Source organism: Cinclus cinclus, chromosome 6 (assembly GCF_963662255.1).
Source record: "Cinclus cinclus chromosome 6, bCinCin1.1, whole genome shotgun sequence".
In the NCBI taxonomy this organism is placed as follows: domain Eukaryota; kingdom Metazoa; phylum Chordata; class Aves; order Passeriformes; family Cinclidae; genus Cinclus; species Cinclus cinclus.
In genome coordinates this window covers 18,841,567-18,856,312 of record NC_085051.1, presented here as the reverse complement: position 1 = coordinate 18,856,312, position 14,746 = coordinate 18,841,567, and the positions used below count along the sequence as shown (strand labels likewise).

Below are 14,746 nucleotides of genomic sequence, written 5' to 3'. Positions count from 1 at the left end.
TCCCTCTCCCAAACATTCCTCCCCAATACTATGGGCAGAATACCTATAAATCCAAGCAGGCTTCCCTTGGACGCAGCAAGGGCAGCTCTGACTTGGAGGATTTTTCTGTGCTGAGAGCAGTCGAACCCCCTAAGTGGTAGTTACTTCATGGCAACAAGCAGGAAATGCTAAAATCTCTTCTTGAGATGATCTTATAGGAGCCAGGGCAAAGCCAGAGCAGGGCGGTGTCACATGCAGGTCAATGCAGGTCCACGTACACAGTCTTCACTTCAGATTTTGCTGCCACCCGCCTTCCCAGAGATACAGCTCTACTCTAGCATATCAAATGAAACCACGAGGATTCAAAGTAAAAATCTACAAACAGGCCTCACAACATGGCCAAAAGCACAACTGTTACTAAATCAGCACCTCCCATTTCTTCCAAGGGACTGGAATAATCCCACAAGATCTTTACCTTCTCCTTTCTAAATTCAAACATCTTCTCAACTCAACAGACCACTAAAAGTCTGTGGAAATAGCACACCATGTAAATATTTACCCTGTTGTTCTTCTGCTGGGGATATCGGGACAGCAAGAACCTTTATAATGTACATGTATAACATGGAGGAAAAATAAGTGAAGACAATAAAATACCATATTAACTCATCTTTTAATATCTGACAACTAAGATCTGCTGACTGCAGACAAAAGGGAAAACTTTAAGGTGCAATCCTTATAATTTAGCACAAATTAACTAGAATAGGCTTTATTCTACTCAGGGTTTTCTTTCTCTTTCTGTAAGTGATAAATGGATCTCAAAAGGATAAATGAAACACTAAATGTGTTGTGCTTTACACACGAAACACTGAAAGCTCCCTTGAACAGCGTCACACACTGAAAACCCCTGATTAGTTTCAAGACTTCAATAACAAATCTCCTAATGAGGCCTTGCCAAGCTCAGCTAAAATCTGTTGTGGGCAAAGTGAAATCAACATCAAACGCCTTAATGAACTGAATTACACAAAAAACACGAGAAGGTGGTAAGGTGTGATTTTTTTTTTAGATGCTGCTGCAATGTATGCAAAATGATTTTACAAGTATTTCTAAATATAACACTCAAAAGCTCTTGGCTCTTTGAAGAAGATTAAAGTAAAACAATGCAATTAAATTCTACACATCAGCATGATTCATGTAGTCAAGCTGTATTTCAGGTGCATCTATGAAAAAACAGCTATTCAGCATAGATACAAGACATCTTTTGACAGAACAATAAAGAGACCTCTAAGACCCTACACCAATATTTCAGTCACTAAGATAAAACAAAATTTATTCGATTGCTAAAGACAAAGCTGTAGTCAAATGGAGATCAGTTCTTGGGCTGAGCTACATCCCTATGTGAGCAGACATGGCAGGTTGGCAACAGTAAAATGACATGACTGGAATATTCAGGAGACTCACATGGTGGGGTTGTAGCTCTGTGAGTCTTGCAGATCTTGAGGAAAGCTACACTTTTGCTGTGAGGGTGACTGAGAACTGGAACAGGTTGCTCAAGGAAGCTGTGGAGTCTCCACTGTTGGAGTTATTCAAAAGTGGTCTGGACATGGCTCTGAGCACCCATCTCCAGGTGACCCTGCTTGAGCAGGGGTTGGACCAGCTGAGCTCCAGAGGTCCCTTCCAAACTCAACTCTTCTGTGAATGGCTTCTAAGGATTCTCACCAGCAGACTCTGAAATGGCTCCTCAAGTGAACATACCCAGCCTTCTCTGGCTCAAGAAAGAACTTGTGAGACAGATCAGGTAGGTAGTATGGAAAAGAAAACAGGAAAGTCAGCAGGGAAAGAAAAGGACAAAGAAAAATGGAATGTCATAGAAAACTCCTATGGGTAAAGAAGCCTACCCAAAAAAGAGTAGAGTGAAGCAGCTGTGAGCAGTCTATACCACAGTCTATATTCAGCTGAGTGTAAGCCTTTCATTAATATTTCCAACAGCTGAAACACAGCCACCTTTCATCGATGCTTTGGGACAAAAGCGAACACCTTTTTTTTTTTTTTTCCCCAAATGCCTAAAGGGAACTAATGTCAGGCATGTATTGGCCGATACTGGCAAGCAGAAAAGGAAATAACGTTCAGCCAAACAGTACCAGCATCCATATATCAAAAAAGAAGAGATGGATGGACAGCAGACATATCTGGTCATTTTCCACCAGAGATGGGCTGCTTGAGTCTCTTAGCAAACTATTTCCTCAAACACTTGAGTGTACTCAAGAATTGGCAAAGTTCCTCATAGTTGTCCATAGTTCTGTCCCCCTTGATAATATTTTGGCTACTTGGTAAAAGCTGCCTCATAATATTCATCAGCTTTCTATTGCTACTACATGTCATGGATTAGTCCTACATGTACTATTGTGGCTCTTCATTCAGACAAGTTTTGATGATTGCATACATCTATATCATTATTTTCTGAATTCTTACATTGCTTGGTTGGTTGCAGTTCCAAACCATCATCACCCACCAACATTCAGAGCAAGCTATGAACCAAGAGAGCACCGAGAATCAATCCCTACAATACCATGAGCTCAGCACCCCTACTGAACTGTGAATAACCATTTGTAGCTTGCAAATACACATAGTGACCCATCACAACTCTTCTCTCATATTCTTTTCCTTTCATTTCATGGACATCCTTCTCTACAGCTACAAAGAGGGGCTATATTTTTATTCGTAATACAAAAGCCACTTTGAGACACTCAGCAAAGAAAATTCCAAAGAGGATCACTGAGTGTCAGTACTCTCTTTTTTTTTTAACTATGATCTCCCTTCAGAAGTACCACTGAAGTCTCCTAGAACCAAAGCACAGCAGTGGTGGCAAACCATCCCTGGTGTTTGGCTCTCTCTTGAAGCTGTGGTGGTGGCCTGCTGTGGTTGTCAGGGCAGATGTGCCAGTCCTTAGAGAGGTAAAGCAAAGCAGGTAATGTGAAATTCCAAATTATAGCCATTGGTAAAAGAGCTCCCATTCAAATGTTTTTCTGACAGTCTTAAAAACAAAATTCTCTACAATCTAGCAATGTCACCTTCTTGACAGAATACATTAAAACTTTGCTCCAAAGACAATGACTCCAATATATTTTCTTTATCACTGTGCTCTGTCTCATACAAAATAAAATCTACACTTATAAATGAATGTAAGCCAGTCAAGTAGTCATTTGTTAATAACTCACAAACCAACCCAACCAACTACAAAGATGACAAATGCAACAGAATATAAATCTACAGGATAAAAAGTGGCAGTTCATAGTGATCTCCCATTTTCTCTGGGAATAAAATAAACAGAATATATTCTTATCCTTCTGCTCATATTATCACCATCACACCTAGTGTTCTCTTAGGACTTCACAACATTTTTTTAGTTCCACAGAGAGTATTGCATTTTTAGACAGACTTTCCAAAATACAAGCACATGAAATAGGCTCTAGCAGACACTGATAAGTGGAGGAACTTCTTTTTGGAAAGGCTGTGTGAACATGACTGTGATTTTGAACCTGCTAACATTTTAGAAGCCTCTTCTAGGCGTAGCTAATGTTCTCAAAGAGTTACATCAGCCTGACATTTCCAGAACTTTTTTTCTGCTTACAGGATATCAGAGGATTAAGGGTACAGCTGGTCAGTTCTATAACTTATCTCTCATAAGCAGGAATATGATCACATACTTCAAAACTAAAAGCGGAAAAAGTTAAACACAAAAAATAATTTATGGCAACTGGTGGCTAGACCCTAAAGCATGCAGAAACTACCGAATTACTATTCCAGCTTTATTTTTAGGTAGAAGTTGCTTATTTAATGCACCTGAGGGAAATTTGACCTTCTGTAAATACTTTTTCATTCTCAAATTCTGATCACTGTGACTTTAAAGGTGCATGCAACAACTCCGAAATTTAGCTAACACCCATTATGAAAACAATATGCCTTTCCAACTTCTAGATAACTAGTCTGGGAAAGGTGAAGAATTTGAACATTTTACAGGAATATTTTTAAAACTTATGTATCCTAATTTTGCCCCACTTCTCTCCTGGTTTCCCATTTTTTCCAAGGGATTGGAATAATCCAGTAAGATCATCTCACCTTTCCAAATTCAAACATTTTCTCAACTCAGTAGACCACTAGAAGTCTGCAGAAATAGCACATCATGTAAATATTTTCTATGTTGTTTTTCTGCTGGTGTATATGTACAACATGGAGGAAAGACATGAAAAGAAATGCAATGAACTTGATATGAGAAAAAATTTGTGGTAAACTTTTGAGTCCAAAAAACAAATCAGCAATTTCAGCAGCCAACTGGAATTTCTTAAAAAGTCAATAGGATGCCAAAAAAAGCAGCTACAACAGATCTTGACATAGAAAGTGGCACCAATACTGGCCAATCTTTCCAAAGAAAAAAATGTCTCCCGTCCAATGCTACCATGCTTAACATTAACTGGCAATGAAATATAAAATAAGATAAATGTAGTATGAACTACTGCTACTTTCTTTTTGTTTCCTTACCCCCAAATATGCGGATTTTACTGGGTTTTTTTTCAAAAATCTTTTATGTCACAGACAATGAAAGGTTCCTAAACAATTGATTGAGAAACCCTGGTCAAGTCATGGCCTCCTCCTGAGTCCTTAAAATGCAAGATCTCATGCAGTCAGCCTCTGTCCACAGCAAACTGAGATTCAGCTACTGGTGTTTTGTCCAGCACAGTGGGACCTCTTGCTCAGAACTCAACTTCTTAACATTGCCCTGGAGAACTTTAACATGCTCCTTTGCTCAGCCTCACCACAGTGCAATTATCTGAAGTCACTTGTAGCTCTTCACGCCCTCTTCATACTGTGCTAGGCACATACAGTGCTTCAAAGAGCACAGTAATGAATCCCTTATGCTCCATGTCATCACAAGTGTCACGCACAGAAATTCCACTGGAAGTCAAAGTTTAAAGAATAGACCCTAGATTAGCTGACATGTCCATTTATAGCACTACACCTGGAAGAATGGATGCTATTACCCTCATTTAACAGCCTATCAGCCAAGCCTTATATACCTTCTTCCTTCAAAATTCCTCAGAAGCTGAATCAAAGTTCTCTCATTAACTATTTCTATTGAGGGAGACATGAAATATTAATCCAATACAAACACAACCAAAGGCAGAGGGCATGCAATGCCACCTTGGAGGGAGGCAATGAAAGTCGAAGGACTCCTGTACGCATTTACAAATATTCATTCCATTCCTCACCTCATGAAGCTTCCTGGCACAAGTAAACAACAAACGCTAATGATTCCCCTCTATTTCTACCATTTATAGAAGCATTGCAATAGACTAATCCAGTCTTACATACCACCATGTAGGGTGTATGTCACAAAAGCAGAAGCCTTGCACAGGAAACCTAAATGTCCACAGTCAGCTGGAGTATCTACAGCTGCACAGAGGCCAGGCTACCACTCTGCTAACACAACTTCACTGCCACCTCCTGCAGAACTAGCCCAGGAGCCTCTGACACCTGAAATGTCTCTCCCAAAAGAACAGATAATGACAAGGCTTCCTGCCTTGATAAGAGCCTGCACTCCACTGTCACTGGGGATAAGCAGCACTATCAATCATATCTATTTGAGACACTATTAATATTAGCAAGTTCTGCAAAGTAGCACTCAGTTTATGGAAAAAAATGTAGTTACCAGTTGGTCTCCAGTCCCTACAAATGGTTAAAAAGGCAAAACACTTAACTTTTAGCCAGGACAATCTTGATCTCTTTTCAAAAGAAAGCTATCTTCCTTATTGCCAAGTCTGGCAAGACAGACATTCTCAGAGGATGTTCTAAAGCCCAGCCCACAAGGCTCCCTGCAGAAAAGCAAGTCTTGCACAGCTGAAGGCTCAATCTCTGATGACTGTGGTACAGAATGTGTTCTGTGGTGTCACACAGGGAGGGTGCCACTACTTCTGCAGACAGAACGTGCAAGTCTCTGGTGGGGTGAATGTAAAACAGGGAGATGCTCCATTACATAGCTCTCTCTTCATCAACCTCCTCGAGGTCAGACCACCACCCAAAATTACCTAGAATGTTAAATTTTTCATGTAGCTCTCACAGTTGTATGATCTAACTGTCCCACCACAGTTCTTAAACACCCTGAGGCTCCTGACAGTAAATCCAAGTAAGGCTGTTCATGAAGAGCCCCCCAGATCAAACCAATATGAAATAGTAAAAAATTTAGTTGAAATTCAGGATGTCCTTTTAGCTTACAAGACAAATTTTTAGGGCATGATTTCCTGCACCTCTATGAAAGTAAATAAAAGAGGTGTATTTAGCCTCTACTGGTAAGAGAAGAGCAGACATACACAACTCTTCAGGCAGTCAGCTACAGTCAACTGCAACTTGCAAGCTGCTTCTCTGCCTTTATCAGGATGGTCTAAAGTCACACTTAAGAGCTCTACTCCAAAAGAATTGTACCTAAGACTCCCTTCTATTTGAAGTTGAGCAGTTAACTCAGGTATCAAGATGATGACTTGGTTTTATAGCTCAAATATCAGACAGAGAGAGATCCCAGTGTGTACCCTCAAGTAAGTCACCTCATCTCTCCAAACATTACTTCTACACATGCATGAAATGGATAAAATTCTTCCCCCTCTTCTGAACTTTGCCTGGTCTGCTCAAACTGATGTCTCCTTTCTTCAGCATTGAGAAAGATAACATATCTTTCAGAGCACTGTTTAGAATTTGGCAGGCAGGGGTGCTCAGTCCAGTTCATGCAGATGTCACTCTACCTTCATTGCCACCTTCTTGCCATGCCAGCACAACTACTTGTGTGGCAGAAAATGTATCAGACTGAAAAATATAAATCTTTTTGGCTGGTTATTTTTCAGCTGGCTCTGTTCCCTGCTCTGTTTTTCCACATGGGCTGCACATACTGCTATGCCAGCCAGGACAAAACAGGAACACACTATGAGACAGTAAGAGCAGGTACTGATGTGAAGAACTTGTGTAACAATATGACAGTAAATAACTGATGACTTACATGTTGTATAGTTGACAATTTACCTTGGAGGGCTGACATTAAATTAGAAACAAATCATAAAACTTGTGCTCTCTTAATCCTATGCAAATAGCCCAAAAGCTCCTATTTAATGTGAAACCAGCACTACCTGAAGACACTTAATCCCAGGTAGGAGGTGCAAAACACAACCTGTGCACACAACTGAGCCACCCACAGGGTATGTCTGCAAAGCCAAGCAATGAAAACTGACCCAACACCAATCTGCCAACTAATGACTTTCTCTCTGAATAACTGAAATCAAAAACACTACACTTGCTTTCAAATTATTTTTCACTCTAAACTTGCAGAGAAGGCAACAATTCCACCTGCTTGTCTTCCAAGATCTGTCTTTCTGCCCTGTATTCCCATGACTGTGCAAACATTGGACTGGAGTAAAACCTCATCTTACAAGAAATTGCAACATGATGCTTCCAAGTCTAGAAGGCTTCAGCAGAAGACCAGGATTCAGTTTTAAAGAGGTTGGAATGGAAAATCTAAATTTTAAAAATAAATAACTAATGGCAGTATATCCCTCCCTGAAGGGCAGCACAACTGAAAACCTGCTAGTACAGGAGACTGGATTGACAAAAGAAGGATAATAAAACACCAGTAACTACATTATCACTGTTTTAGATTGGAAGTCGTATTTTTTCAAGGATGTTTATTTCTAAAGCAGTTCTTTCTGTAGCAGAAAAGCAGCTGCTCCCATGGCAGCTCAGGCTAGAGCAAGAGTGATGGAGTAGTAGAAGGAAAAAAACAAAGGATTTTTTGTGAGCCACAAACACACTCCTCTAACTTTGTATTTTAAAATAGGTAAAGGGCAAAGGCAGAAAGTCAATGACTCAACCTGCATGTTCCAGGCACCCAATCTATATGGATCAATTGTTGCCCTGCCATGTGATGGGAAAGCCCCTGAGCTTAAAAACAATTGAAAGATGAGAAAGCTATTCAGGTAGACAGTATATGCACACCCAGCTTCTCTTCTTCTATAGATACCTGGTTTGGTTCACTGTTGGGATTTAGAGACTAGCACCAGATGGACTTTGGCCACAGCCCACATGGCCTTTTACAGTTCTAACTCAATAATTTAATAGAAAGTCCTGAAAGGAACAAGAAGTGAAGTTGACTTAGAAAGAAAGACTAGAAATGATCATCTGAGGAAAGTATCTCCTGCCTTCTGATACTAATTAGGAGGGGAAGAATCTCCAAATTGGAATCCTCAAGGCCCCTGAAGTCAAATATGATTTTAGCAGTACTCAGGCTCTTAAAGGAAAGAGAGGGATCACAGGAGATCACCAGCTACACCCACTGCCCTTGCCAAGGTCTTACCAATGTCTCCTCAAACAAGACAACTCTCAGAGTTGCAAGAGAAGAGAGAGCTTGAACTGACTAATGCCAACCCAAAACTGTGTCTCACATTAACAGCTGACAGAGTTTGCATATAGACTGGACATGACACATCTAGTTCATAATACTTTCAATAGATAGAGAAATAAGAGGCGAAAAGGCCAAGCTGGTGCTGTCCAACACTCCAGGCTTTGAAGGATCTCCACCAAATATAATATCCATATGCAGCAGTGAGCACAATAGCATCCAGCCTGGATGCAACTTTCATCTGTTAAAGTAACTCAAAATCATGGAATGTTAAGGGTTGGAACATACAGACATAACCCTACTAATGCACTTGTTCATGTCATTATCTTTAGGAATATATGGCATAACACTGCTGCTTTTTTTTCCCCCTTAAGCAGTATGTCATGCATTCTAAATTAAACAAAACTATTTCATGTATTCTAAATGAAACAAAACTATTTGCAGTCATATTATCAGTCTACTTTCCAATATTTGCACAGAAAGTTTTCAATTAATCAGAAACACATGTTTAAGCTTTATTTAAAACTGATGGACCTTCTGACAATAAAAAAGCTTGAAAGAATCACTGGTAAGCTGCCTATAAGAATGCACAAAAAATTCTAAAATTCTGTATGAAATTCCTGAAAACCTGAACTAAGGGTTAAAAAAAAAAACAAAAAAAAAAACAAGCAAACAAAAAAGGGAAAAAAAGAGCAGCTTTTATCTCAGTAGCACATAATGAATGCAATGCAAACTTTTTTCTCATTTCTTAAGGAATTAGAGACAAGTCTATTCTCAGCTTAGAAGAGGCCAATGGCAGAAATGAAAGATGCTGCAAGGGTATTCACAGAAGTCTCCTCAGGAGTCAGATACCCAATATTAGAAATCATATTCTACTGGAAAATTAATCTAAAAGCTGTTTCTGTGAAAACAGTTACATAATCAAAGAATGTTTCCTGAAAATAGTTTTGTGTAAAATATAAAGGAATCTTAGCATTTTTCAGCCAAGAAAAACTGAAGTATGGCAATTCAAACAGTATTATTTCTTCTCAAGCTGGTACCTCTAGAAATGCATATGAAGACTTCCAGCTCTCTTTCTTGCTTCTTGAAGGGGTATGTGAATACAAGAAACTGGTTCTCCTGGATCTTGTTGCTACCAGTGCAACACTATTTGACATGCCTAGAAATAGTTTTTAAATTTGATTTTCCTCTTGCTTTGGAAGAAAAGCTAGAAAAGCCAGTGTTGTTCCATAGATATCTAAAAGCAGTGCTAAGTCTTCTTTTCCCCAGGTGAATGCTTGGCTCCACTTGAGAAAACTGAAGCCAGCAGTAAAGGTTTAAGATGCTTGTTTGCCTCTCTTAACACAGCTGAGGTTATAAATTTATTACACAATAGCCCAGCAACTTCATGATCATTTTCAGCCACTGGAAGAGACAGTTCAAGACCTTTTCCTACACATCAAACTTTGCAGCTCATTCTCATTTCCTCCTCTGCCAGCACACGCCTTTCTGTGGCTGTACAGCCAGACAAAGAATTTGATTCAGTGTAAAATCTGAAACTTCTCCTGTCCTCTCTCAGCTACAGTGCTGTGTGCATAAAGCCCTTGCCTTGTGAAGCAAGGCAACCTCAGACTGAGCCACTCTGAAACACAAGAGCAGCACATTCTTCTCTTGCATTCCAGTTTCAGACTTTCAAAATGATTGAAAGGCGCAAACTGCTTAAAATAATGGAAATATGATAAAGAATTATATCTGGTCATTCATTTACTTTCGTGGGTGTAATGCACACTACATCTTATGGATCCAAGTAGCTTGATTACCCTTGGACAAAGCATTCACACAGAACTTGAGGCCCACAAAACACTACATTTTCATTTAGCCTTTTCTGTGGCAAGGTCAATGACAATCTACATAGACTGGACCAAAATATCCTGCATGGGGGAAGGAACAATGCCAAGGCACCTGCACATGCTGGGTGCCACTCAGCTTGGCAGAGAAGGATCTGGGGGTCCTGGTGGAGACCAAGCTGAACATGTGCCCCTGCTGCAAGGAAGGTGATGGTAATCTGGGCTGCATCAGGAGGAGTGCCGCCAGAAGGTCAACGGAGGCAGTCCTTCTCTATCCAGCATTAGTGAGGTTTCCCCTGGACTACTGTGTCCAGCTCTATGCTCCTCAGAACAAAAAGATGTGGATGTGCTGGTGTGAGCACAGCAAAAGGCTACATGGGTGATTAACATCTTTCTTATGAAGAAAAAAAGCAGAAGGAGATGCATCTATTTAGCCTGGAGAAGGCTCAGGGTGAAATCCCGTGAATGTATGTAAACACCTGGAAGAAAGAAGTAAAAAATGCAGAGCCATACCACTTTTCAGTAGCACCCAGTGACAGCACCAGCAGCAATGAACTCAAGACTCAGATAAGTGACACTCTGGGTGACATCCTCTGAACATCAGGAAATACTATTTCACTGTGACACTGGCCAAGCCACAGCCCAGGGAGGCTGTGGAGTCTCCATTCTTGGAGATACTCAGAAGTTATGTGGTTTGGGCAACCAGTTCTAGGTGATTCTGCTTGAGCATGGGGGCTGGACATGACCTCCAGAGGTCCATTCCTGCATCAACCATTCTGGGATTCTGTGTGACTACTGTTTAATAAAGCCTTTTAAAACTAAAAAACGAGGAGATGAGTGCTTCCCACCTCCACTATTTGCACTCCACCTTGTACTGTGTAAATCCCTTCACGCTGTGGTCTCCAGCACATATGGAAACCATTGTGAACAGACAATCTGCCAGCTCTGAAACCAGCAATGCTGTTATAAAGCAAGAAACTTCAACCCTGCTTTTGGCACAATTATGTTAGTAAGTCTCAAACACAACCATACGAGGAAAAATAAAAGCACTTTTTAAAGATTGATATAATTAGATTAAGGGGGAAAAAAGTTGCACCATGGCAAGATACAGAATTTATAATTTCTTTTCCATATTAAAAAAAAAGTACTTCAGAACTTAGTCTTAACAGGGTAAACTTAGATTTCAGATATATTTCCAAGCATTGTTTAAAACTTATGCATAGCTAACAGTGTAAAATTTCCGTCTGGTTTTGCTGTCTAGAGGTCATTACCACCCCACAGAAGTAAAGTCTTCCACACGTAGCCTAAAGGTGCATCTTTCTAGATAGTCTTTGTAAGCATATTCTGAAGTAAAAATAGGTGACAACCCACTCTTGAAATCTTGTTTCATGTCATAGCCCCGCACCCTTTCAAATATTTGTATTTCAGATATCATTCACTTGACAAAATATTTAGTAGTAGAAGAGGAAGAGCATCTGCAGTATCATCACAGATTACAGAAGACTTTTTGTCATATCTCTGGTTTCATTCAATTAAAAAACCTCACTGTAACACACTAGAAAAATCTGAGGAATTGTTATAGTTGGGCAAACCTGCATGCTACATGTCAGACTAGTAGGAGACTTCACACCCAGAACGTCCTGGATCTAGAAGTCATTTTGACACAGTAATGCAAAAAACCTCTTGACAACAACAGACTGTTCCCAAAGAGAATAACAAATGTATTTCTCTCACTCAGTACTAGGTGGGTTCAGAAAACTCTTATGATCATAGTTTGTGACATAGGTATCAGACCCAGCTTTTGATACAATGAGAGAACAGACTATTAGCTAACAAGTATTTCTCAGATACATTATAACCCTCCTCTTATTCTACATTAATTTTAGGAAAGCACTTGCATACTTTAAATTTGTTCTTCCTAGAGCTTATGGTTTATGAAAGCAAATGACTTAGCTGCCTTGTCATTTGAATTACTGAAAAAGCACACGACTGGGGGCAGGGAACCATGGTTTCAGTGGCTCCCAGCGCCCTGTTCATGGATGGCACTACTTATCTCCCCCAGTGTCTGCAGGCTCATGCACCTCCTCTATGCATACACATATGGACAATGAAAAAGTGCTTCTCCCCAAGAGGTCACTTTTTACGATGGAATAAACAACAACAAAAAAAAGAAGTGTAACATCTGATTTTGGCCTTGCAGCCACTGTCTTCTCTTTGAGAACTGTACTAAGTATTCGAGCACCCTTTTTTGGCTGTGTGGTTAAGATGCAGTCTACCTCAACATACCACAGCTAATATTCCACTCACTCCTACAGCCAACTTTAACACAAAGCAGCTCATAAAAAGGCTAGACAATATGTTTTAGTTACCTTCTGCCTTTCCATTTAAGAAGTCTGCTGCAAAAGCACAGCAGATACTCAGAATGAGACACTGTGCTGCATTCACAGTTCATGAGCATAAACCATTCCCTCCATCCTCTCACTCAAGGGCCAAGTCCAGCTCCAGAGAACCATTGCTGAGATCCATGATTTGAAAACATGGCACCTGCAGGGCTCTAGGCACTAAGCTCACTGTGCCAGCTGAAACTTTGGGCTGTGGAGATACCCCCTCTACCCTTTACCACAGACCTCTGCCAACCCTGCATGGTATTTAAGTAATTTCTCATTTAGCAATCTCAGTAATTGCCAATGGTTTTTATTTCCATGATAATCTCCACCAAGTTTGCAGGCCTGAAAATGGACACAAATATTCAACTTCTTTTCTGAAGTTAGATTTAGATTTTGGCTCAAACAGCAAGGCCCCCACACTTGTGAAGCATTCTATTCCTGTTCCGAAAAGGGCTCAGTGTTCTTGCTTTAGCTCCAGCTATCCTTTTAATCTCATAACCTTGCACGCACTCCTGGCTTTATGGCTGCTGTCTCATTCACTGGAAAGCACAGAATGAAAGGGCGAGTTTCAGGGATGAAACCCTCATCAAAAACCTGGTCCTTGGATGTCCACCTGCACATCTGGCTTTTAGTCTGCTAATGTATTTTTTAAAATTTATTTATAATTTGATGATAATCATTAATTTCTACACACCAATTCATCAGTTTCCCTTGTGCAGTATCTCCCACTGAGGCACTCCCAGTGCCTCCACCACTGCTGACAGAACAATGGCAATGGGGAGCTGCAAACCATCAAACACCTAACAGACTTCTACTCTGACACAGAGTGAAAAACCAGGACTCTTTCAACTGTGAGAGTTAATTCCAATCACCTGACTTTTTCAAATTTTGAAGCAGACTTGTATATTCACAAACAAATGATCTGTGGATAGGCATAGGGCAATGGCAAACAGAGATTTACTCCCAGAAGAGAAAATACCTTGCACTGCAGCTGCTCTGTGGTCCAGTGTGTCCTTCCCCACAGAGCAGAGAATTCTCAAAGTAGCTGTGAATATAAACACCCCCTGGGTAGTTCAGTGCCACTGTCAGCAGTGCAGATGCACATTTTTTCTTTCTGTAGATCTGGACTTAAATACAAAGTTTTGCTGTTTTTTTAGATTCTATCTGAGCATGGCAAATGTGGTCAATGCTCAGAAATACCTCAAGATGGGACCTGGATGTCTGCAGTATCTGAGAGGGATTTGCTTCTTGTTTTGGGGAGAAAAGAAGATCTTTTCCTCAGTTTACTGCACACAACGCCCAGTCAGGACTGTGGGATCTGACTGTGCTCACCTTGACTGCTGAGGGTCACAACATCTTTCTCCTCTTCAAGTCACTGCTGATATCATCCCAATCCACTTTACAACCTCAACCAGAGTAAAATATGAGTTTGGCAGGGAACTTTTGTCACAGCAGAGCTCAAGGGAAAGGAGCAAAGCAGAACCAGGGTGATAGATGCAAAAGTGGCAAACAAAAATGAGCCTACTAGTCTGGTTGGGGCAGAGCAGAATGCAGCTGGAACACAGACAACATTAAATATTTATTTAAAAATAAGGAATCGAGAGCTAAATTATTAATTGCACCTCCACTGTCAATACTCACCATTTTCTCCAAATGTTATCCCTCCCGATTCTACAAATATCTGGAGACTCACAAACTTTCTGTTTTACTCTGTGTGGAAGAAGTAGGATGACTTCTTCCTTTGTTCCTTCTACTGGCCACCTGCAAGACTGAACTAGTCTCTTCATTTCAGTGCTTGTCTCTCTTCCTCTCCCTTTTTGTTTTGTCTATTTAGGTATTTAGCTTTGGGGCTTTGTGGGTGGCTGCTTGGGTATTGTGCTAGGTTTGTGATTTTTTGGGGTTATTTTTGCTGTTTTTTAAATTTTTGGGGTGTGTGTGCAGGGGGAATGTGTTGTAATTTTTATTTGGCACTCTACTTATATCTTCAGCTCTTGGGAGACACTGACTGGGATGGAAAATTGGCCTAAACTGAAATAGAAATGTTTTTAGTACTCTGGGTTTCAGAGAAATTCCAAAAATGTAACATGAATCCCTGAAAGTCTTCAAAGATAAGGGCAAAAAGC

At 40.3% G+C, this 14,746-nt stretch overlaps 1 protein-coding gene across 3 annotated transcripts in view; it reads right to left on the bottom strand.

Moving 5' to 3' along the window:
- The window catches only part of LRP5 (LDL receptor related protein 5), a 130,619-nt gene that overhangs the window by 30,670 nt on the left and 85,203 nt on the right, over positions 1-14,746 (bottom strand). The window lies entirely within an intron of this gene.